The sequence below is a fragment of the Hirundo rustica genome, chromosome 7 (assembly GCF_015227805.2).
Source record: "Hirundo rustica isolate bHirRus1 chromosome 7, bHirRus1.pri.v3, whole genome shotgun sequence".
Taxonomy (NCBI): domain Eukaryota; kingdom Metazoa; phylum Chordata; class Aves; order Passeriformes; family Hirundinidae; genus Hirundo; species Hirundo rustica.
The window spans coordinates 17,255,263-17,277,599 of NC_053456.1; the positions used below are offsets into that span (position 1 = coordinate 17,255,263).

Below are 22,337 nucleotides of genomic sequence, written 5' to 3' on the forward strand. Positions count from 1 at the left end.
AGCTGACCCTCCCCCTTTATTTTAATGTGTTATGACTTAAGTGTTCCTGTCTCTTTTCCACTGACTGAAGGACAAAAAAATTCCTGAGATTTATAGACCTGGTTTTACCTCTAGTATGAAAATAGCTCTTGAAGATACTGTACCTGAAAATAGGCTGAAATAGACTGTCCCTATTTGTTTAGTTCAACTCCTCAAGCAAGGCGAAGGGAAATGAGATCTGCATTATGTTCCCAGTTCTTTTGCTGACTCTGTTTCTATCTGGCTCTTATTCTGTCTCTATGCATCTACAAAATGGCATACTACAAGCTGAAAGAAACAGAACAATTTTAATTATGGTTTTGAGAAATATTGGTATTCAGTACTTCTGTTTAGTTCATCATTTTGGGTGATCATCTCTGGGGAAAAAAAGAGGGAAAAAAAAAAAAGAGGAGGAGAAGAGATGGAAAAATGATGGTGGTCATCTTATCTCCAGGGACATATTTTGGAGGTCTCAAAGAATACCAAGGGGTGAAGATAAATGGATTATAAAAATCATTTGTTAAAATAAACTTGCAGATACAGCAGAAATACCAAAGAGAGGATGAGAAGGGAAAGTTGAGTGTCAGGAATAATTTTTGTCACTGTATGTCACGGTCTTAGATGTTAGACACGGGCCAATTGCTAACCTCCTGGTTGGTAGTGGAAGAACCCAAATATTTTCCCAAGCTTTTTCTTAGGAAAAAGACTCCGTGATAGTTACCGGGTTCAAAAGGTGGGATTCTTTTTTGAGAAGGGTTAGGGTCAGGGTTCTGGGAAGGTTTTTTATTTTGACCGTTGGTTTAGCTGGAATTTTCTGTGTCATTTTAAATGATCTGTATATTTTCCCTAGACCTTTGGAGAGGCACATTTTAAAATCTAAAGAAATAAACAGAAAAAATAATAGAATATATGTTAAATTCTTCAACTGGAGGCTTTTTTAGAGAAACCACTTAAACTATTTTGGTCTGGAAACAGTAATTATAGTAGGTAATACTGTTGTAATATTACTTTTGTGTTTGACTGGGTATTTTTAAGATATTAATTCTCTTGGTGTCTGTTATGGGTGTCTTGTGCCTATGCAGCTTGTGACTGAAATTTTGGATTGACAGTTGATTTCTTATGGATATTCCTATTGTTATGCCACTCCTGGCTATTTGCCAAGAGCTATTTGTCCACTTTGAATCATGCCATTTTGTTCCCATTGATCCGCTCCTTTGTCTTTCAGCGTGTCCCCTGTGTCACCTCTGTGATGTGGGTGCATCCATCAGTTTTGCGTCATGTGGAACTCATGACGTTGCTTCCTCATAGATAAGATTTTCCATGCTAGACTCCTGAAAATGACATCTAGGTATTCAGATACCAAAGCTGTGTTCACAGCATCAGGACTCAAACAGAACAAAGTAAACATGTTTTTGGTGGCAGTTACAAATGATGAATTTGTATGAATTTGTGTCTTTGATGTGTTTTCCCCACAACTTCTCCAAGTCTTTCAAGTGCTGTTAGTAGTACTTTTTTCCCCAGTTAAACACACTTTTTAATCTGATATGTGTTCTAGCCAATTAACTTGTGACTGTTTTTGCTGTGCTTCAGATCTGCTGCTCCAAATGCAGGCAGACCTCATGCTGAGAGTCACAAAAGAAGATTTTAACCAGAACTCTGAATAAGAACATCTTTAATTTTGTGACTAAGGTACCTTTGCTTCAGATATCATGACACTGTAAGCCTATCCTTGGGAAAGTCATTTGGGTGAGCGGTTTTAAGGGTTTCATGTGAGGACTTTGGGACAGCTCTGAATTGTTTGTGGCTGAGATGGGGCAGTTAAGTGCTCATTATTTCTGTCCAGGCTGCATGCAGCTATCTTTAAACCTGTTACTGGTGAAGGAGAAATGCAAACCCTGCATAATCTTTTCCTGAATAGGTTGGCTCAGGAAGCTTTTTGTGGGCTATTGTGGGTTTTGCTTTTGTGAGCGTGTGTTTGGTGTCTTTTTTCAAAGACTAATGCATCTTTGTCTAAATCTGTCACATTAAGAGATTTCAAGGGCAAAAAACTGTATGTGCTTTCCTTCTATTTCTCTCTTCACTTTTGACAAGCCAGAGGAATGCTTGTCACCTCAGTACTCTATTTTTCCCTTCTCTAAACATTACCCTGTTTTATAGAGAATCAGCAATGATGAGCATGGCAACATTTGAGAGAGGTAAACGGTACAAAGTGGTATATCATCAGTCAACTAAGTAAAATCCACAAAAGAAAAAAATCTCAAATGTTCCTATTATAAAAGTTTGCTGAAAAAAGTAAAATTTTTAAAAATGGGGCAAGAGGTTCTTTTGTTTGTTTTGATTTTGGTTTTTTCTTTTTGTTTTTGCTTTGGTTAGTTGTTTGGGGTTTTTTTTTCTTTGTTTTTGCTTTTTTTACACCTGTAACTTACTGGCACAGCTGATGTCATTTAGGCTCTGATTCAGCAGAGCACTTAACTATGCTACTTAGTGCCGTTGACTTTAATGGGAAGTAATTACATGTTCCAACAAAGCACATACAGAAGAGCTTGGCTGAATCAAGGTTTTAGACGACATAATGAGAACCTGATTGGGAGGGAGGGGGAAACTGAATAAACGCTGTGTTCAAAATCAAGCCCATACTCTCCAAAAAGATACAGTAGGAACACACTTGCAGCAGCGCTTTCACTATGCTGTGGCACACATTGATCTCATTATTATATTAAAAAAAAGTATGTGTGTGTGTATATATATATATATATAAAATTCTAATCACTGTATCCATGCTATTGCCCATGAAGTTCACATTTGGATTGTGAGACTGCAGCTGTGCACAGTGATTTAACTCCAGATGATACTGATTCTTTCTTCCTTTAACATTTTTCCTTCTTTTTCAGTGTTCCATCTCTTTGCTTTAGTTTTCATTTTCAAATGAGGACAGTATTCCTGTCTTGTACTTGAATGAACTACCATTTTGATTATGTTTGTCAGTGCTACTGTTGATGTGAACTGTATTAAAATAGCAATTTGAAGTAACATTGGCACCAGACAGTCACTGCTCATTAATATCATCTCCAGAAAAATCTTACAACAGATCTACTACCTGCTTTATAGTCCTTGAATAGTAGTGTGGTACAGGCTGTCCACACAGTGTCACTGTGTCTTCCTGTCACTCCTGTTCCATTACACTGAGTCTGATTTCATCTCCTTGAGAAGGCTTTATTACTGAGCACGGAGCAAATCCTGCTCACTGTGTATCCCTGCTGATATTAATGGTCCTTCTCACATAACAGGTTGGGCTCAAGGGATGTAAGGGTAACAGTATTTCTCTACACTCATATTGAAAGATGCTTTTTGAGATATTGTGGTGAAATTTGTACAGGTGATTTTTTTGGTGGGGCAAGAACTTGGTTTTTGTGTGTCTTGGGGTTTGTTTCTTTGGTTTTGGGGATTTTTGTTTGTTTGTTTTGCGTTTCTTGTTTTGTTTGTTTTGTTTTTTGGGGGAAAGGTTTTTGTTTTGCTTTTTTTAGATGTAACTAAATCTGTTGCTAATAAATCAACAAGGGAAAAATATTTCTTTGATGTGTGTCTGACTATGTAGATGGTGCAGGATACTGTGAGCTCATAGCCAAGCTGACTCTTCTACAGCGAATTTAAACAGGCTATTTGGGCCAATGGGATTATTAGAGTCTTGAAATATCACAAAAGTTCAGTGGAAGAATTCAGTCCAACCCTCATCTACCCGTTTACTAGGGTGGACCTGAGTAGCCAGATAAGTAGGGCTGCTGCGTGTATTTATGTACCTTTGGAATTATAAAATGTTGCTGTGGGAGTCATTTCTAATCAGTGATATTGTCTGTTAGACCACCCTGTTGAGACAGACACAGTCTTCCTGCAAGCCTGAAGAGAAAACCAGAGGCAGAAAACCAGAAAACTCTTGTGTCACGCAGAGAGGGCAGATGTGCTCCTCCCCATGGGGAGCTGTGTGGGGCTGCTCTCACTGGCCCTGCTGCTGGTGAGAGGTGATGGGGCAGTGGGAGGTGTTGGAAGCTGTCACATGTCCCTGCCAGGTGTGTGAGCCCAGAGGGAATGTGGCCCAGGAAGGAGCTCTGGGTGTGGCACCTCCAGCCCTGCTGGTTGCTCCCAGGGTAGGACCAGAGTCTGGACTGTTCTTTGCTTCTGTCAATCTACAGCTCTTTCACACCCTGCATGTGCTCTGTAGTCCCCTACAATATCTTTTGAAGTCTTCCAGTTCTTTTTTTTTTTTTTTTTTTTTTTTTTTTTTTTTTTTAACTAGAGGGAGGGGAAGAATTACAGGGGTGTGACAGCTGCCAGCAATCCTTTTCTGTTAGTGCAGCAAGGACTTCTCCATCTTGCTGTGACCAGGATGGGCACAGTGCTGCAGTCATTTTTCTCAGTGGAAAAGTCCTGGCTTGGTCTTGCAGGGTATACCATGCTCACCTGTGGAATGCTGGGGGCACTGGAGTGGAGCTTGATTTTCCTTGAGGAAAATTATAAGGGAGTAAATCTGAAAGTGTGGTATTCATTGATTTAATTGGCAGAATGGGGAAAAAAAAAACCCCAACTCTCTGCGCCTTTTTGTTTTGTTTTGTTTTTTGTTTTTCCCAAAGAAGTGTATCTGCTTGTTTTTTTTAAGGATAGAACACCTTGGAAGAAAGAAATAACTAAAAGTTTTTTAGGAAATCTGGGGCCTGGCTGCCGTACTTACAAGCTTCCAGAACTGAGCTATGTCCTGTTTTGCTCAGCTGGGCTAGAATTTGTGGGAAGCCATGGGCAACTTCATGACACTGGGGGTATTTTTTGGCAGAGATTTAAGATAGATAAATAAATCTCAGTGACATTGAAAGAATGACTCTATCAGCGTATTCAGACAATCGTGCAGGGCCATCTGTGCTGGGCTTTACATCCTTAGGCGATGTGAGCATGATGGGGGAGCACAGGGATTGGGCACAGGGCGTCTGTGCCCTTGTGCAGCTACGGTCTCTTTCTTTTTATGCTCTCTTCAACCTAAAGTTACTGTGTTCTTGTATCACTTCCGCCAAGACAGTGAGCAAACGACTCTGCAAGTTATTTTACTTCATTCCACCAGAAAACATTTTGTTTAATGAAGGGTGCTGTGCTCAGCTTCTGCAGACACTGCTGGTTTGCTAAATGGGCACTGGCTTGTGTTTCTTCATTTCGTCCCTGGTACTTAGGGCTCTGTGTAGGTAAACATTACTGAGGGCTTGCTATAGAGATAAGCTTCTTGAAACAACAATGGTCGTTCTTGATCATATTTTCAAAGCTGTTAAACACATTATATCTTAGATAGTAAGTGGCATGTGAAAATAAAGGAGTGACATGTTAGCAAGTGTGCGTGAAGCATCATTCTTCTGATTTCATCAGTCCAGTTTATAATGTTACTCTTTGGGGGTTTTTTATAATTGGTGCAAAGCTTGAGTTTTTATCTTGATGGGTGTTTGCTGTGGTGTGTGGGAGTTTTGGATTTTCACTTTCTGTCAGATACTGTAGCCTTCCTGCTGCAATAGATCAGAATGAGAGGACAGGCAGCTGGTGCCCTTTCCTGACTGCTCTGGCTGACATTCCTAAAAGTTGAATTAGGGACAGTGTTATTTACTCTATCTTTTGCTGCACTGAGAGAATAAATTCCAGAGTCTCTACCATGTGTGTTGTCTTCACACAATGGAAAAACAGGCTGTATTCTTCTGAGACAGATTCTTTACCATTGATGGGAAATTAATGATAGCAAGTGAACTATTTCTTGTTAGGATTAACTAAAGTGATCAAAGCCTGAATGTTGTTTGGTCCCATATTTCTAGTCTGCTGTGAGGCTCTGGATAAGCAAGCAATTTCTTTTTAATTCAAGAGATCATTTTACAAGGGGAAAATTGTGTCATGTTCCACTGCAAAGTACTCTGCTGCCTATTGATAAAAACTGTTATTTCAGAATAGATTTTTTATTTTTTACTTACAGTTCTGTATTTGTAGGACCAATTAAGCTCTGTAATTTGAGGAGAAAATTAAAAACAAGCTCTATCCTTTTACACCATTATTTCCCCAGCAATTTAGAATCAAACTCTTCTAATGTCAAAGGGTAAATCCAGTCCTTGCTGTGTTTTAGCCCTGACATGCAAAATTCCCACTTAGTTAAATGAAGTTTTGTGTAACTGCTGAGCATGACAAGGTCTGATGTTTTTTAAAATGCTCATATGAGAGCTGAGTCTGCTGCAGTGCTCATCAACAGGAGCAGAATCACATCTACTAACAAGGCAAAAATAAACCTCAGTTTAATGAGTTGCAAAAAGGCCTGGTCTCTTCACCCTCTGAAGTAGTCTATTTTAGAGTGGCTGTTGGCATTGTCAGGAGGGTACAGCGCAGGAGACTTATATGGTTAAATTTTATAGTAGTCTAATAATGAAAAAAGCATGTGTAAGGCCTCTTGGCAAACAGTCCATCGTCGTGGCAGTATTCCTACAAATAAAGCTGCAAAAGTGGAGTGAGAGATATAATTAATGGGGACCTGCTTTTTTTGCCAGGAGAGATTATTCTTATGCTGGGAGCAAAGGGTATGTGCCTGAGAAAAATGTAGAGAAAGTAGACTTGTTTTGTGGTGCCCTAAAACACAGTTTAATGAAAATGAGAAAATAATGGGAGGAAAGTCACTTGTGTAGTCTCTGGCCAGCTGCCCAAATACGAGTGGAGATGCGCTGGCCCTGAGCTGTGCTTCCAGCACAACTCACAGAAAGCTTGTTGTTCTTGCACACATTTGCTCTATTTTCAGACACATGCTATTTGAAGCCACGTTTTCTCTTGCTCTTTGCTCCCTTCTTGCTCTCAGCTGGTAGTGAATTTCTACATCAGAATGTTATTTCTTGGTATGTTTTCTCTTTGCAGAGCTGTATCTGTTGTTTTCCATTCTCCCTGGGGGGACAGTAGGAGTCTGATGAAGCTTCAAGGTACCTGGAGTTATCTCTGATTTCCTGCTCCTCAGGCGAACCTTGGCAGGGCTTGCCTGACTGCAGAGATCCAGCTCTCAGCTGTGTCTCAAGCAACCAAATCATGCCAAGACTCATTTTATTTGTCCATAGCTTGAAAATATTTGATTCCTTGATCTGGTGTATTAAACTCAGGTTGTCTGTGTGACCTCCCTCCCCTTCTATTTTTTTCCCTTTTTCATTTGTCCCTCCTGGACAGTTGCACAAAGGGGAAGGGACAGTATAAATAGATGTTATTGTAGATTAGATCTCTGGCCTCTCTTCCCCTCCATGTGTAGTCATTATCCAAGACTTTTCTCAGTGAAAGTGTTCTTATTTTTCAACGGACATTACTTTCTGGAAAGCTATTTCAGGTGATTCCTGGCTTTTCCTCTTTCAGAATTTGATCTACCTCTGTCTTTTCCAAAAGATATGCCCGCTGTCTGGAATGAAATTTATGTTATTAATAAGCACATTTCAGGGCATTAATGTTGGAAATAGTGCAGATCTGTTTGGCTTTCCCTGCTCCATGGTTAAATGTACTTTAATATCAAGGTTTTCAAGAGATTTATTACTGAGACTTCAAATTCACTTTATATCTCCTTTGCATGGATTGTTCAAGACAAAAATTATTCATCTTTTGCTTTAGCATCCTAATGTTATTACCTGAATAATGGTACTGCATTAATGGTTATTGGTTCAAGGAGAAATAGCTGTGAAAATGTTATGAAGTACCATTGATAAATGTAATAAGTAAAATTTTGCCTGGCATTTCACTTGCTGGTCTTCTATTCAAATTTCTCATTTTTTTTTAAATGCTCATAAAGAAAAGATACAAATTTTTGATGCAAATAATAATAAAAAAGAAATGAAGCTGCTGGAAACTATAGGAAAGAATTGTGTCCAAAAATATCCTGTTAGACATCTTTTTATTTGTGTGTTGTGCTGTTGCTGAAGCAGTGAGCTCTTCAAATGGCAGAGCCACAGAAGACACATCTATCATAGCTCATACTTCTTGCGCCATCCCCACATGAAACTTCCATGACAGCTGAAGTGTTGAACATGAGCTAAAGTAGTCTTAAATATACATATATAACTATTTTGTATCATAAAATCCAGGATGTGGAAGACCTATTCAGTCACCTCAGTAACCCAGCTGCCATCACAGGGTTGTTTCCTTGAGGTTTGGTCTCGGAAAGCCATCTGGCCCTGTTTCCTGGGGGACGTGGTTCCACTCCCAGCCACTGAGGCAGCATGATGTCTGTGAATCACTTTGCCAATTAAGCTCTCCTGAGTTTCGTGTTTATTTTTTTGTAAGAGATTTGTGTTAGATCTTCAAAGGACACAGTAGATAGTGCCCTGGGTCCAGTCTGATCCCAGAAAAAGGTATTCTAGGAACCAAGATCAGAAGGCTAATGGAAGATATCCAAGGATTGTGTAACTGAGGGCTGAGAAAGCCTTTATTTAAGGCAATTTATATGATTTATATTAAGAACACAACTTGACCCAAAAGTGACTTTATCAAGATATTTGGGACTTTGACTTTAAAAACAGTTACAGCAGACTTCAGCTTAACTGTGGAGCCATTCTCACTTTATTCTATTTCCGTACACGTTAACAGAGATGTGGAAAGGTTGTTTGGTATTGCCACTGTTTTGTTTAGGTTTTTTTCATGGTTTTCTGCATTGTGCCATATCGACCTTCTGTTCAAAGTTTTCAACTTAAGTTTTGGTCTGGTATAGTTATGCCAAGGTGCAATCTGCACAAGACCAAATTTTCTTTTTATATCCTCTATCTGGGTCGTTACACTTACTTGTAGATGTTCCCAGGAGGGCTTACAGTTTAGCATACTTTGTCTTTTTGTTTACATATTCAAAGCTATTGAAAACTAATATATGGTCTAGAGAGGACAGGGTTACATGCCTGTGAGAAGGCATTCAGTTTGAAAGTCACTCTTAAACATAAAATTGAATTATAATAGTTTCCTAATCTAAAAGTAAAACAAAATTTCCAAATATTTGCGGTCTGTATGAGCACTAAGGTAACAAAGGACATAAATGCTTCAATGAATAGACACAAATTGAATGATAACATTTACTTCTGCCTTGTTTTATATTTGTTTAATTAAAAGTCCAAAGGAACTTCAAAGTCTATGAGGCAGTAAGCAGCCCTCTTGCTGATTTTATTGTCAAAATCTCTGGGATCTTTTCAGGCCGCCTGCTGAATGATTTGATGTAGAGATTAAAGTGCTCTATCCCAAGGGCTTCTTTTTTGGTTTTATTTTTGAAGGTTCTGCATCTTCACTTTGGTGATGGCTCTGTGTTTTGTCATAGCAAGGAAGTATTACTGAACTGAGTGCTGCACTTAATGGTATTCTCAGCAGAGATTCTGTAAGAAATGTCTTATGTGAGTTACATGAATTCCAATTAATTTGCTTTCTGCTTGTGCACGCACCAATGAAGAAAAGGGGACCCTATTTCCTATGCTTTGATATTTGATAGTCATTGTACTGGACACTTCAGAGAGCTGATTTAATAAGCCATGTTAAGCAGTCGCATCACAGCGTATGAGTCATTTGAATTCCTACTGTACATAAGCTTGCTATCTTAGGGAAATGATAGACATATGTTTGGCAAACGTCATTAATTTTTTGAAATATTTGAATGACAAAGTGAGTAATGAATTGTCTCTTTCTGAGTTAGGGTTTACTGTTCTTTGGTATGATCCCCCAATTTGGCTTGTGTCTTTTGTGGGATGTCTTTGTTCTTGGTCATATGCTAACATTGTCATAGCTACTACTATTATTATTTCAACTGCAGGCCACAGCTGAGATCATCAGTGTACTTGGCGCTGTACTCGGGACAGCAAATGTCAGTAAGTCTTTAGTTCATTGAAGGAAGAAGTTATACTTGAAAAGATGAGAGGAAATAGTGTATGTTTCACTGGTAGAGCAGAAACTGAAGCAAAGAGCATAAAATGATACAGCAGAAAGGCTGTATTTTCTGTGTCCTCTTGAGGAGGAGGAGCCTTCCTACTAATATTTTATTTATCAGGTGTTTTGAATAGATACCATCGATCCTGAGTCCTTGCATTCTCAAGGATTTATAAAAGAGACTTTTCACAAAAAGAAAACCAAAACACAACAACCTAATACTGGTGGGACACACATCTTTGTGGCTCGATGTTCCTTGGCTTTAGTCAAAACTATGAAATGAAGAGTAAGATCAACGTGCCAAAAGGAAAAGAAAAAAAAAAAAAAAAATCAAACATCATCTTGGTTTTGAATTTGGCTGTTTACAGGAAGAAGTTGAAATTCAGTTGGAACTCCTAGCTGTTTCCAAATTAAGTGCTGCACAGAGAAAAGATGCTGGTTTGAAGAAAGCTCTAATTTAACCTTAACTTCTTTACTGATACCTGCTTTTTAGGTACAATTCTATGATTTGTGATAGATCTTTCCTCTGGCTTCATTTTTGCGTGTGTGTGTGTTCCTGCTGTGTGTAGTTTTCAAGCAAGCAGTCAAACAAAGTCATTTGTAACCGTGAAAGATAAAAGATGCCACAAGAGTTTACTCAGGACCTAAGGCAGGCAATGATAGATACTTGGAAAAGAACAAAGGAAATGGGTAAAAAATTCTGAAAACCAAACTGCAAAATTAAGAACTCATAAAAGATAAAAGAAAATGCAAAATTAAATAAATTAATGGCCAAGCAGAAAGACTAAATTCTGTAAATGGAGCAGGATACGAAGTGCAAGTCAGCTGAAGAACTATGGTGGAATCAGTGAATGTTGGGAGAGAGAAGACATATTTTCTTAAGTACCAGGTACTTGAAAGAGTGATAAGATTTTAAGGGTGAAAGTGAGTGTTTCCAGGCCATGTACTCATCATATGCATCGGCTGAAATAAGGCAATTAAAAAAAAAAAAAAAAAAGAAGGTGTTTGTACATCTATATTTAACATTATCTTGACAAACTTTTTTCTGGACAATAAGCCAGAGAATGAAGTTGGCCAGTTGGTTCTGGCAAGTATTCTAAAGCTCAAAAAAGGAAGACAATAATTTTTTATTTCCCTATTCTAGAAATACCACTTTCTTCCCCAGTGACTGGAAGAAGATGGATGTTACCTTTTAGGCTGGCAAATAATGGTAGATAAGACTTAAACATGGTGCTAGATATCTTCAAATCAACTGACTTTTAAATTTGTTTTAGTATATTTCTTTTACTGTGAAAATTTAGTCTTAGGAGAACAGCAGTATCAATTTGATATGCTAATGGGCAAAACACTTTCAGGATAACAGGAAAACAGGTGGTTACTAAAGGTTTCCCAAGCTGCAGCAATAAATTGTAACAACTAAGAGAGAAATGGTTTAAGAACAAACTCACAGGAAGAGTTTTCTTTAATAGTGGGATGACAAGCGGTAGCACAAGAGCAATTGTTACCTTGGCATGCTTTGTTATTAGGAGATTTTATGAGGAAATGTCCTGTGGCATTTCTATTTGGTATCAATCTTGATTTTCCCCCTGTTTTGAAGCGAATAGGAATAAGGAATAAGAGAAGTAATTCTTCTCATCTTTTGAATGCCTGATTCCTGCTCCTGTTGAGACTTGTACAGGACAAAACTCGCTTGACTTAGCCACTTGAAAAGATGTCTTCAAATCAGTTCATGATCTCAACTAACCTAATAAGTAGAGTCTGTAGTAGAATCAAACCTTGTAAAGTAGTTAAGCTATTTCTTTCATAACTACATAAGAAGAAGACAGAAAGAGAAAATATTTTTCTTGACAAGTGTTTAGGGAGGCACTTCAGTATTTGGAAATATACTCTCCAGATTAAATAGAGAAGGGAAGGGAAATTTTATCAAAATGATAAAAGTAGGAACTTGTGTTCAAGATGGAGTCGATTCTACATGATCAGCTGGCGGAGTTTCCAGGCTTGGTGCTGCAGAATGGATTAACCCTACCAAGGCGCAGAGTTTCCTTCATGTGGACTACACAGCTCTTCTCAGGTCATCTTTGATCAGATGTTTGCAAGACTGGCTCCTCTCCAGACAGATGCATGCACGTTCACATGAGGTTCTCTGGAGCTCTGAGTCCTCCTGCAGCCTGCACAGCACTGCAGGTCTCAAGCTGTCTCTGCCACTGCTCCCTGCGGTTTGGAGAATACAGCTTTGTTCAAACACACCAGTTTTCAAGAATAGTTATCTCCATCAGTTATACGAGGGGTTAAAGTCACCAGTTTCTCTGGAGACCATTTGCACCAACTCTTCCAGAGTATCTAATACAGAGATTGCCAGGGTGTAGTGCCCTGTTTCAAACAAGCTGACTCTGAAGGCACAAGTCTAAAGGCTGTGTTAGCAGAGATAATGGCTTTGGACACCCATGCTTGATGGCACGGTGGTGGTGCTCTGCTCCTTACAAACTAATGTGTTCAAAGGGAGCTCCTTAGCACACAGGCGTAGAGTCATAGAATAATTTGGGAAGGGACATTTAAAGGTCAGTTTCTCAGTGTAGATGCACCCTTCTTCCTAGTGACAGGAAATAATAATTTCAAAAGTATATTGGTTTATTTAAAATTAAGTATATTCAGTTAATATTTTCCCCCACATTTGTGCCTTTTTTTTAATTTTTTTTTTTTTTTTAATTTATTTCCAACACTTCTAGTGATTTATTGACTATGGTGGGCTTTATTTTTTTATTTTAATTTTTTGTTTGTTTGTTTGTTTTATTTTGTTTTGTGGAGTTATTTGGGGTTTTTTGTTTGGTTGTTTTGTGGTTTGTTGGGGTGGTTCTTTTTGTGGGGTTTGTGGTGTTTTTTTTTTTTTTTTTTTTTTTTTTTGGTACCCTCTATCCCTCTATTCCCCCAGATATGCCATAGGAAAATTGGTGCGATTTAAGTGCACTTATTTTGTAAATTGGGTTCATCAAACGCACAAATACATAGTGGAGAAAGCAGACACTTTAAAGAGTTTATTTTAGGGAACTTGACATTTTCATTGCGGAGGAGGTGTATCCTGAGACAGTTACAGAATTAAACACGAGGGTAAATGTAGAGTAATTTTTTCAGCACAGTGGTATTCAGTATAAGCAGTGGGGATCTGTTTCTCTTTTAAAGACTTCATAATTCTCAAAAGATTTATGAATTCAAAAGCAGTCACTTTGGTGCCAAAAGTAGGTCAAATACAAGAGTATCTGAAGGATAACTGAATTTTTTTTTTTTTTCCCGCTTTCAAGGTAACATTTTTAACCAACACGAGGAAACGTTATCGTAAAATCAATTAGCTAGAGCCCTGTATCTAAGCCCACGGCTGAGGCCGAAGGAAGGTGACGCAGCGCTCCGCGGGAGGCGCGCACGGCCCTGGCGCACTGAAGGGTATTTGCTGCCATCTAGTGGCACGGCGGAAGGCGGCAGCAGCCCGGGCAGGCCGGGCCCCGTTCGTGCTCGCCCGTGCGCTGCGCCCGCGACCCTGCGGCCGCCACTGACCCGCCTGAGGAGCTCTACCTGCGGCACCGCTGCTCAGGAAACGCCACAGTTTAATTTCCTAAAGGTTCTGGTTGAATATACGTGGGGTTTTTCATTATTTTCGCCTTCTCGACCGTTTTGCTCCAGGCCTGCTACAAGTAGTAATACGTCTAATTTAGATTGTGGTTTAGATTCCTAGAAAACCTGCCAAATTTCTAGGTTTAAGAATTACAAAAAGTATCAGAAGGTGAAAGTACCGAGCAATTTGAAGGCACAGAATGACTTCTTTAAGCTTAACCACGCTTGCTGAAAGATTAAATCTATTACATTTAAATGAAATAGAGTAATTAAGTATTAATAATATATAATTGCCTTTTTCAGGATAAAATATATAATAGTCAAAGAAGGTGACATTTCCAGTGTTATCTATGTGATAGAATGCTATGAGCCCATTGACAATTTCTGTTCATAAATCATCATTCCTTGGGAAAAAAAGTTAACATCCAATTTTACAATTTCTACTGCAAATTAAGTGGTAGGTTCTCCTGCAGCCAAGCGTGAAGACACCACATACAAACCACTGACCGCTGCCAATGACAAACCTCACGTGTGTACGTGTGTGAATGGCAGGGAGAGAGTGCTAAAGAGTTATTGCGCTTCACTATGCATTGTTTTAGGGCCTCTGTATGGAACTGTCTTTCTAGCGTGCCACAGCCAGTTTCAAAGGAACCCTAATTCATTTTTACCTATGAAATCAGCCTACAGACCTCCAGACACTTCATTAGTAAAGGGAATAGTGCTGAATCATCAGCAACTTCCAAGAGGGACTGCCTCTCTTCTTGCTGAAATATGCCAAATTCCAATTCTTTCTGGTCTGACCAGCTAGAAGTCAAATAAAAAGAAAATAAAACAAAAAAAATCTAAGAACCAAACCTAAAAAAACCCCAACTTCATGTGTTTTTTTTTCCACCAGATTTTTCAGTTGTCATTTCTAAAATACACAGTATATGAGTATTTTCTAGAGCAAGAAGTGAATTAGAAAGTCTTTTTTTTAGGCTGATGGGCTTGGGTCTAACTTTCTGCTTTGCAGTTCTCTGTGTGAAAATTGTAGCATAGGAAATGGCAGCAAATAAATACCAAAAGAACATTTTGCTGAATTAACATTTTACAGACAGTGTGGTATGAACTTTCTTTGCAGTAGGAAAGGATGAAGCATCAAATATTGAAGTCTCCACCTGGACAACTAAAAATTATTAGATGCTTTCCCTTGGATGGGCCATATCTTATGTGAAAGTCCAGAAAAACAAGAAAACTTAATGCCTTGAAAAAGACAAACTCAAGGAATGTAAACGTCTAGAGTACAAGTTAAATTGTCAAAGGTGCAGGGTTGTTATTGTTTACGGAATGCTTCTGGACCTTAATATCATTGTTTGCACAAATGTGCAAAGCACAGATCCGAGTTTGAGCTTTGCTGTTTGGCTGAGTGTTCCAGCTCCTGGTGGCTCTCCCTGTGAGCGTCTCTTCCAAGGGATGGTTGGTCACAGTGTGGGTAAACCCCTCGAGGCTTCCCACTGCTGCCTTCTCCTTCCCCCAGATACGGTTATGATGTCTCCAAAGTGCAGGAGAACCTCCCAGTGGCAAACACAGAGCTATACTTTATGCTGCCTACAAAGGATATATGCAAAAGTGGAGGGAAATCCGCTGAATAGGGAAATCTGAGTCCATCACCTGTGACAAGAGTAACTATCTGTTATGTGACAGAGCTTTCTGGTTTGTTCAGCCCTTAAGTGCCTGTGTGTCTTGAACCACCAGAAATATCCCTGTCCTGAGGAATTCTCAGGATGTAGAAGAAAAGTAGGTATCAAACCTGCTTATTCACAGGTAGGGAATTGAGTTAAAAAGAGTGAGTAGTCTAAAATAGCACAGGAAAGTCACTGTCAAAACTGGAAACAGGCCTTGCAGTTTGAGACTGTGGGTTGAGAACATCCAGAATATATGGATATATTTATTCAGTCGTATAGATATTTATCACTTATTTATGAACACGTCATCTAACAACTGCAGCAATTCACTGCTGCTCCTGCTCAGCTGTAGTATTTGACATCAAGATTTTAGTCGCTTTACAGCTTGGGTAAATTGTGTATCTCTGTACAAGTTCAAGGATGGATGATATAGAACGTAAACACAACCTAGAAACTAGAAGATGAACTTCACTGGAAGAGATTATGAAGTCAAAATGCAGTATGTAGCTATGCATTATCAGTACCACTACTGATAGAGAACAAAACAGACAATGGTTTTCAAACAAAGATCTATAATCTTCCAAAGGTTGTTACATGGTATGGTGGCCTGCAGTAGCAATGACTGAATTTAATGGACAGGATATCCTAAATTGCTAGCTAAACCACCAGATGATGATGTGATAGAGTACCCAGATTTTGTTACATGTGCCAGGAGTGGCCTGTTACTTCTGAATGGCAAATCTGACTCTCATCTCAAATCCTCAGTGTACCCATAGTTTAGTTTAATGACCCATGTATTTTCAGGGGAAACTGCTCTATACATTTTTGAGATAGCATAAATTCAAGCTCTCATTTCTTTATGAAGTGAGTTGATTCAGAGGGAGAAAATGCTGCTAAACCTAAAGGCCTTAAAAGTCATGCAAGCAGATCCCTGTTCTCTTTCTGGAAGCAGCTCCTGTAATAGCATCTTATTGTTCATTTTTTCACGACTTTCAGTGCTCAAGGTGTTTTGTTCATTTATTTGTTTTCTCCAATGGTACTAGAAATTCCCTGAGGTGCTGTTTTCTATTAATTGAAAGAGAAGCTAAAGACAACTCCTTTCGGTGCCAATTACCTAGGATATATCAAGCAATTTATTTATTTTTCAGGCAGACAGCCTTCTTCCACTGGATACATATCAGGGGATACTAAACCTTTTTCTCACATACTGCAGATTGCAGGTCAGGTCTGTAGTGGCAAAAAGTAAGAATAGTGGAAAAAGAAGTCCCAACCTATACACGCACACACCAAAAAAGAAGTTGACGCATAAGTGCAAAGGTAAATGCCACTGATCGACATGAGAAGTGACTTGAGGGTAAATTTTTATTGACTTCTACAGGGCAGCTAACATGCCACACTTTCCGTGGCTCCAAACCTAAGTCACTAGAAAGGAATTTACTAATTCTTTTGGGTGTGATTTCAGATTTTTCAAATCCCACAAATTTGGTTGATTTACTAGGACTGTGTCAGCTGTGGTTCATCTCTGTGGGTATGAGAACATAATGTGTGTTCTTATTTTTCTTGTACATATTCCTCCTCCTGATCTCTGAGAAACTAGTCCTTTAACCTTTTAGCTGTCAGGCATGAAATCTCTCTCTATCTCTTATTTTTATTCACGAAGCTGAGTACTAACTTACTGAAATCAGTGCTTTTCTTCCAACTTCCAAATGCATCCTAGCCTTCATTCTCATTTCCTCCTATCCAAGCCTACTTTTATTGCAGGAGAATTTGAGTGGGCTAAACTGAACATATGTCTGTTAGATCTAGCTGAGACACAAGCCCTAGTAAACCAAGTTACTTAACCACCCAGCAAGTTTCTTGTGGTGTTGCCTGTGGCTGTGAGAAAGCCTGAAAAAATCTGACTGCCCACAGTGCAAAACACTTCTTTCTAAAAGAGGAAGCTGAAAAACTTCCTAGCTTTCACATCTGCCTGTAAGTTACCCTTCTGAGTATTAGGATAAGCAAGGAAAAGAGCCAAGGGTTAAGGGACTACTCTCTGTGCAACTTCTGTGGGAGTTTACACCACCAGTTGCAGAAATCTGTCAGCAATTGCTTAGTTACTAGACAAGCAGCTGAAGAGGGTACCTGCTTTCTGACCTAGAGATTCCTTACATTCCCTCTGATATATCTCAGGGAGACACTATGGGTACAAGAAAGGACCAGGAAGCAGATCCTTAATAACATCTTCTAAGTGCAATGAGAAACAGAGTCCTGAGCTGAACCCAAAGATCCCAAAGAGAAACTCAAACAGATGAGTAAGGGCTCACTTATTCCAGACCTAATTCCCTCCTCTTTTTGGTCCATCTCTCAATAATTTAAGCACACCTGCAACTCTAAGCAATATAGCATGACACTGAGACCAGTTTAAGTGCTGGACACATCACAGAATCAGGCTAGGCAGTGACATACAGGATGCAGGTAGGCTCACTAGGTAGATGTGCCTGTTCAGTGCAGTGCATGGCTGCAAGCTGTAGTGTGAGATGTTGTAACTGGAGCTGTCTGAAGATGGGACCTAGTGTCTGCAGTACTAGTCACTGGAGCAAGCACTGATTCCCAGACCTCTCTTCACCTGGATGACTCTGTGTCTTGTTTTGATAATAACCTGAGCCACAAGGGCATTGCACAGACTTATCCTGGTGGAGGTGGTGCAGAAGTGAAGCTGGCTGGGTCCCAATTCATCAGGGCAAGGAGTTTTCAATCTTTCTTATAGTATAAAAAGCCATTTGCTGCCAAATGCTGGCAGCGTAGTACGGGGATACAGATCTAGGTCTACATAGAGCCATGCAAATATAGAGCTGCTGGTTTTGCTCACACTCTGAAAGAATGGATGTATGAGCTAAAATAATGAGTAATTCCAACTAATGTGCTGAGAATCCTTTCTGAAAATGGGGTGAGAAATATGCATTCTCAGTCTTGGGCATAGAGATTGAGATGTAGCAGACGTAGCAAGGCAACATATGTAACTATGGGCAAAAATTGTCCTTTCCTGCAGCCCAAAGTGGGGCAGAAATTCTCTGCAGCAAGTATACTCTCTTCCAAAAACTTCAAATCCAAATCAAAGCAAAAGGCTTTATGAAATTAAGTAAGAAGTTTTGACAGGCAGATAGTATACAGGACCCACTGACTGTACTTTCATGTGATGTTTAGCCAGCTATTTTAAATCCCATATATAGGACACACAGCTTATTCATCCGTTTAAAAATAGTTAAACTGTGTTTGGGAAGCAGGATGCTGAGACTAGCTTGAACAGTACATGCTTGAAGCTAGGTTGTATGTTACCTCTCCTTTTTAGTGGCTTGAAATGTTTTTGCAGTTAAAGCGATTTTTCTTCATTATGTTTCTGTGGAATAACAATGACATCCAGTGGCTGGTTACTTTAATAATACATATGTATCTTCTGCAGGTATGATAGGCAATGATAACATTTCTGTGGGGCCTTTTCTTTGTGGTAGTGGAGAGTTTTTTCTTGCCAAACTTTTCAGCAAGGGTTTGGGGGTGGGGGACCTGAGGGATGGAGGTTGGGCATGAAAAGTCGCAGTGCTTTAATAAAACCCTCCAACAAGAAAGTCAATTCCACTTTACTGGTACCTTAATGCCAGTTTAGCTTCAGGGAAGAATAATATATTGTAATTTGTTCATCCTCAAACTCTTGTAAAGAGACTTAGACCCAGATTTCTTCTGTAATGATTGAAATGCACATTGGCCTAGGCAGCTGCTCTATCCTATAGCCCCTTCTCTTATTTAAAAATTTAAATCTAAAATATACAAGTTTTGATATCATATTTCACTTGTTTTCAGTTTTTTAAATACTTTTTTGCTGGCCCATCAATGTTCTTTAGACTACCCTGAGGCAACCTTAACTTACATACCAACGAAGAGTACTTCTTTTAGGTTTTCTTCTACCTAATAAGTTACCATGGCAACTACCATTCACATGGAACTTATTGCCATGGGATTTAGTTGCATTTCCTTTTACCAACAAGAGCCTTAAAACTGTTGTACACTGTGCAAATTTCTTTTATTTCATAGCACAAAATTATATACCTTTATATCCTTCTTGCAGTGACAGTTTCATTTGTATATTAAGATGCAGTTTGTCTTCTTCCTTTTCAATAAAGTCTTCCAAGAATCTCAACAGGTCAAAGATACAGGGTGGAAAATAATTTCTCAGAGGAAGAGGCTTAGGTGCACAATGGACAAAGGAAAATTGGATGTCTGAGGAGTGGGAACATATTTGAATGTCAAACATGGGGACTTAGTAGGTGGTATAAGGTACGATCGCTCTACTCCACCTGTTTCCTTTGACTTCCCTGGGGTAAAGCCATGATGCCAGTAAAGCAGAGGCTAAAACTCCCCCTTTTTGTATAGGCTGGGTAGACTAGTCTTATGAACAGCTCCAGAGTTTGAATATGGATGTAGGCTGAAAGAGAGTAAATGAATTCGTAAATGATCTCCAATATGTTATTTTGCCTACTACTTAGACAATGCAAAAAGAACAGTAATCTGTGTAGCCTAACAAAGCATTTTCATACAATCACTGAGCTGAGATCTTCTTTGGAGCAAAAATGCTTTCATCTATTATTAATTCATTTCTCATCTCTAATGGAGTTAGTATTGCTTGAATACAGATTCTTAAAGAAAAGAAAATCAACCTGGTATAGACTGATGGCCAGAACCTTCAGCTCTTGCTCATTTAACAAACATGAGTCTTATTACAGTCAGGAGAGCTAATGATGGAGCTTTTTTTCTTAAACAGGTCTAGCTGTTCAGTGAGATGCAATTATACAGAGGTTACTGCTTCTTTTGCTACACAAATGCAATTCACTGCATGCAATATGACATGCAATAGCTAGTAGCAGTATAACGTGCTGAAAATATTCACAGAAATCAAAGAAATTTTGTTGAGAGTAAACAGGAGACATTAGCTCATCTAACGCACTTCTTGAGATGAACTAGGATACTTGAGGGTCATTGCTCACATAATAATTTTATAACATTCTTGTTTAGCTCCCATAACAAGGATGTTAAAATCAGTTTGCTCATCTCTGTGTAAGTATAATTTTTTGTTGCACACTAACTAATAAATCTGCAAATTAATCTCATCTCAACACTTTGTTTACCTGAAGATGGCTGTTGCTGGCCCTTCCATCACACCTTGTGCTATCAAAGCTAATCCTTTCAGCCATTCCTTCAAACAGCCTATAGTTACAGTTGTCTTCTGGATTATCTCTATCTTCCTTAACATTTTCTTTCAAGTGTAGTGTCCAAAACTGGGTACAGGATTCCAGCTATGACCTCCCAGTGCTGAATAGATTTGAATAATCATCCACTCTGTCTTGTTTCTTGCAGTCTGACTAATCCCTCTCCAAATTACATTTTCTTTCTGGGTTTCTATTAATTTTGTGGTCTGCTGAAGCCATTCAATTTATTTTTCTTCAGTGCAGCATTCTGCATCGATCATTACTGAATTATCTTATGCATTTCAAATATTTTCTTCAATTTATCAACATGATCTTTCATCCTAGTTACATCCTCCAAGTACTAACAGCCCATCCTGTTGGTGTTTCCATCTGTGAATATTTGCTGTGTTATTTGCAAGGATTCCTTGCAGTGCTAGAGACAGGGTAGATGCAGTGATGACAGAATTTTGATTGAAGCTTTTCCAACCAGCTGAGGACCTACGTGACAGTAATTTCAGTGAGACAGCATTTCCCTGGCGTGGCAAGGTGTATCACAGGAGATTCTTCTGTCAGAGCACACTGACTTGATTAAATCAAACTTGTGTCAGCTTACTTTGAAACCTTTGGTAGGAAGTAAGCAGCAGACACTCAAAATCCACTCAGTCACTGCTGGAAGTTCCAATTCTCTGAGTGTCTTTTCTTCCTTTTTAGCTGTCAACCAAGGAAACCCAGGGTGTTGGGTTGGATTTTTGAAAAAAAATTAAAAGTAAAAATGTTTTCAAATGAACTAAATTTTTTGTTGCTTTTTTTTAAGAGGGGAAATGTAGGAATGTTTTAATACCAAGCCTGACTGAGATGAAGAATTTCTCTGAGGTGAGACTTACAGGTCTTTACCACTTTTTTAATCAGTATTAAAAGAGAACAAAGCCTACTAAAATTTTGGCTTTGCAAAGTCTGCTAGTCCAGTGAAAGAAAAAATGACCTCATCAAAAGGAAATATCCCTGAGATTCTCCATTATGTCTCAGTCTTTCACATCAATTTCTTGCTTGTAAATATTGGAACCATTCTCTTTTATTTTTGAACAATAATTATGTTTATTATCTTCTTTCTCTGTTGCCTCACACACCCCTGTTATTTTTAGCACTGACCTCTGAAGGTGGAAGGTATGAATAATAATTTGAGATGCCACAGCATGACAGGAACGACAGGGATGTACCTCACATATCAGGCGTGTTTGGAGGGGAGTTACTGTGGACATGCACTTTTGCAGAGGTCTAAAGGAAATCTTTACTATTTTATGTATCAGACAATGGAGGATGATTCTGGGGCTTAGAGCAATCATTTGAGTAGAAATTTGAGAAGCTCCAAAATGAAAAGGAGTGTAGAAAATTGCTGAAAATATGACTAGGGCTTCATTTGAGTAGGAAGAACTGAAAAAAATTGTTCATATTTGTAGCAGTGAGACCACAATTAAGTCCTCTTATTGCAACCTGCTTTGAGATGGATACCAAATACCTGGAGGTGTGGGGGTTCCTACTTTCAAAGGAGTAATCTGTGGTCCCAATTCCACTCTAGCATTGGAGATGAAGTGTGGGACGAAACTGTCAGACCGGAAGAATTTTTTTACCTAAACTTTTTTTTTGCCAGTTCTCAACCATATTTCGGGTATGCTTTTTTAACCACTGGCTATTTTTTAAAAGTCTGAAACCTTACATTTCTATGATGAAAGGTCTTTACACAGAACTTAAAAAACTTTGTCAATGGTTGTCTTTTACATCAAGATTAATTTTGGCTGTCAGAACCGAGCATTGGTATGGAACACTTCTACAGTGGTTTAGAGCTACTTGGAACCAGTGCACCGAAATTTGCAAAATTGAAAGAGATTGACTAAAGATGAAATAGAACCAGAAA

At 38.9% G+C, this 22,337-nt stretch overlaps 1 long non-coding RNA gene across 1 annotated transcript; it reads left to right on the forward strand.

Moving 5' to 3' along the window:
• Window positions 1–1,674: 1,674 nt before the first annotated feature.
• Window positions 1,675–15,286, forward strand: LOC120755488 (uncharacterized). Its single transcript, XR_005701784.2, has 4 exons — window positions 1,675–1,707; window positions 6,928–6,989; window positions 9,827–9,881; window positions 13,236–15,286. It is a non-coding gene; the product is annotated as an uncharacterized LOC120755488 (long non-coding RNA).
• Window positions 15,287–22,337: the final 7,051 nt, after the last annotated feature.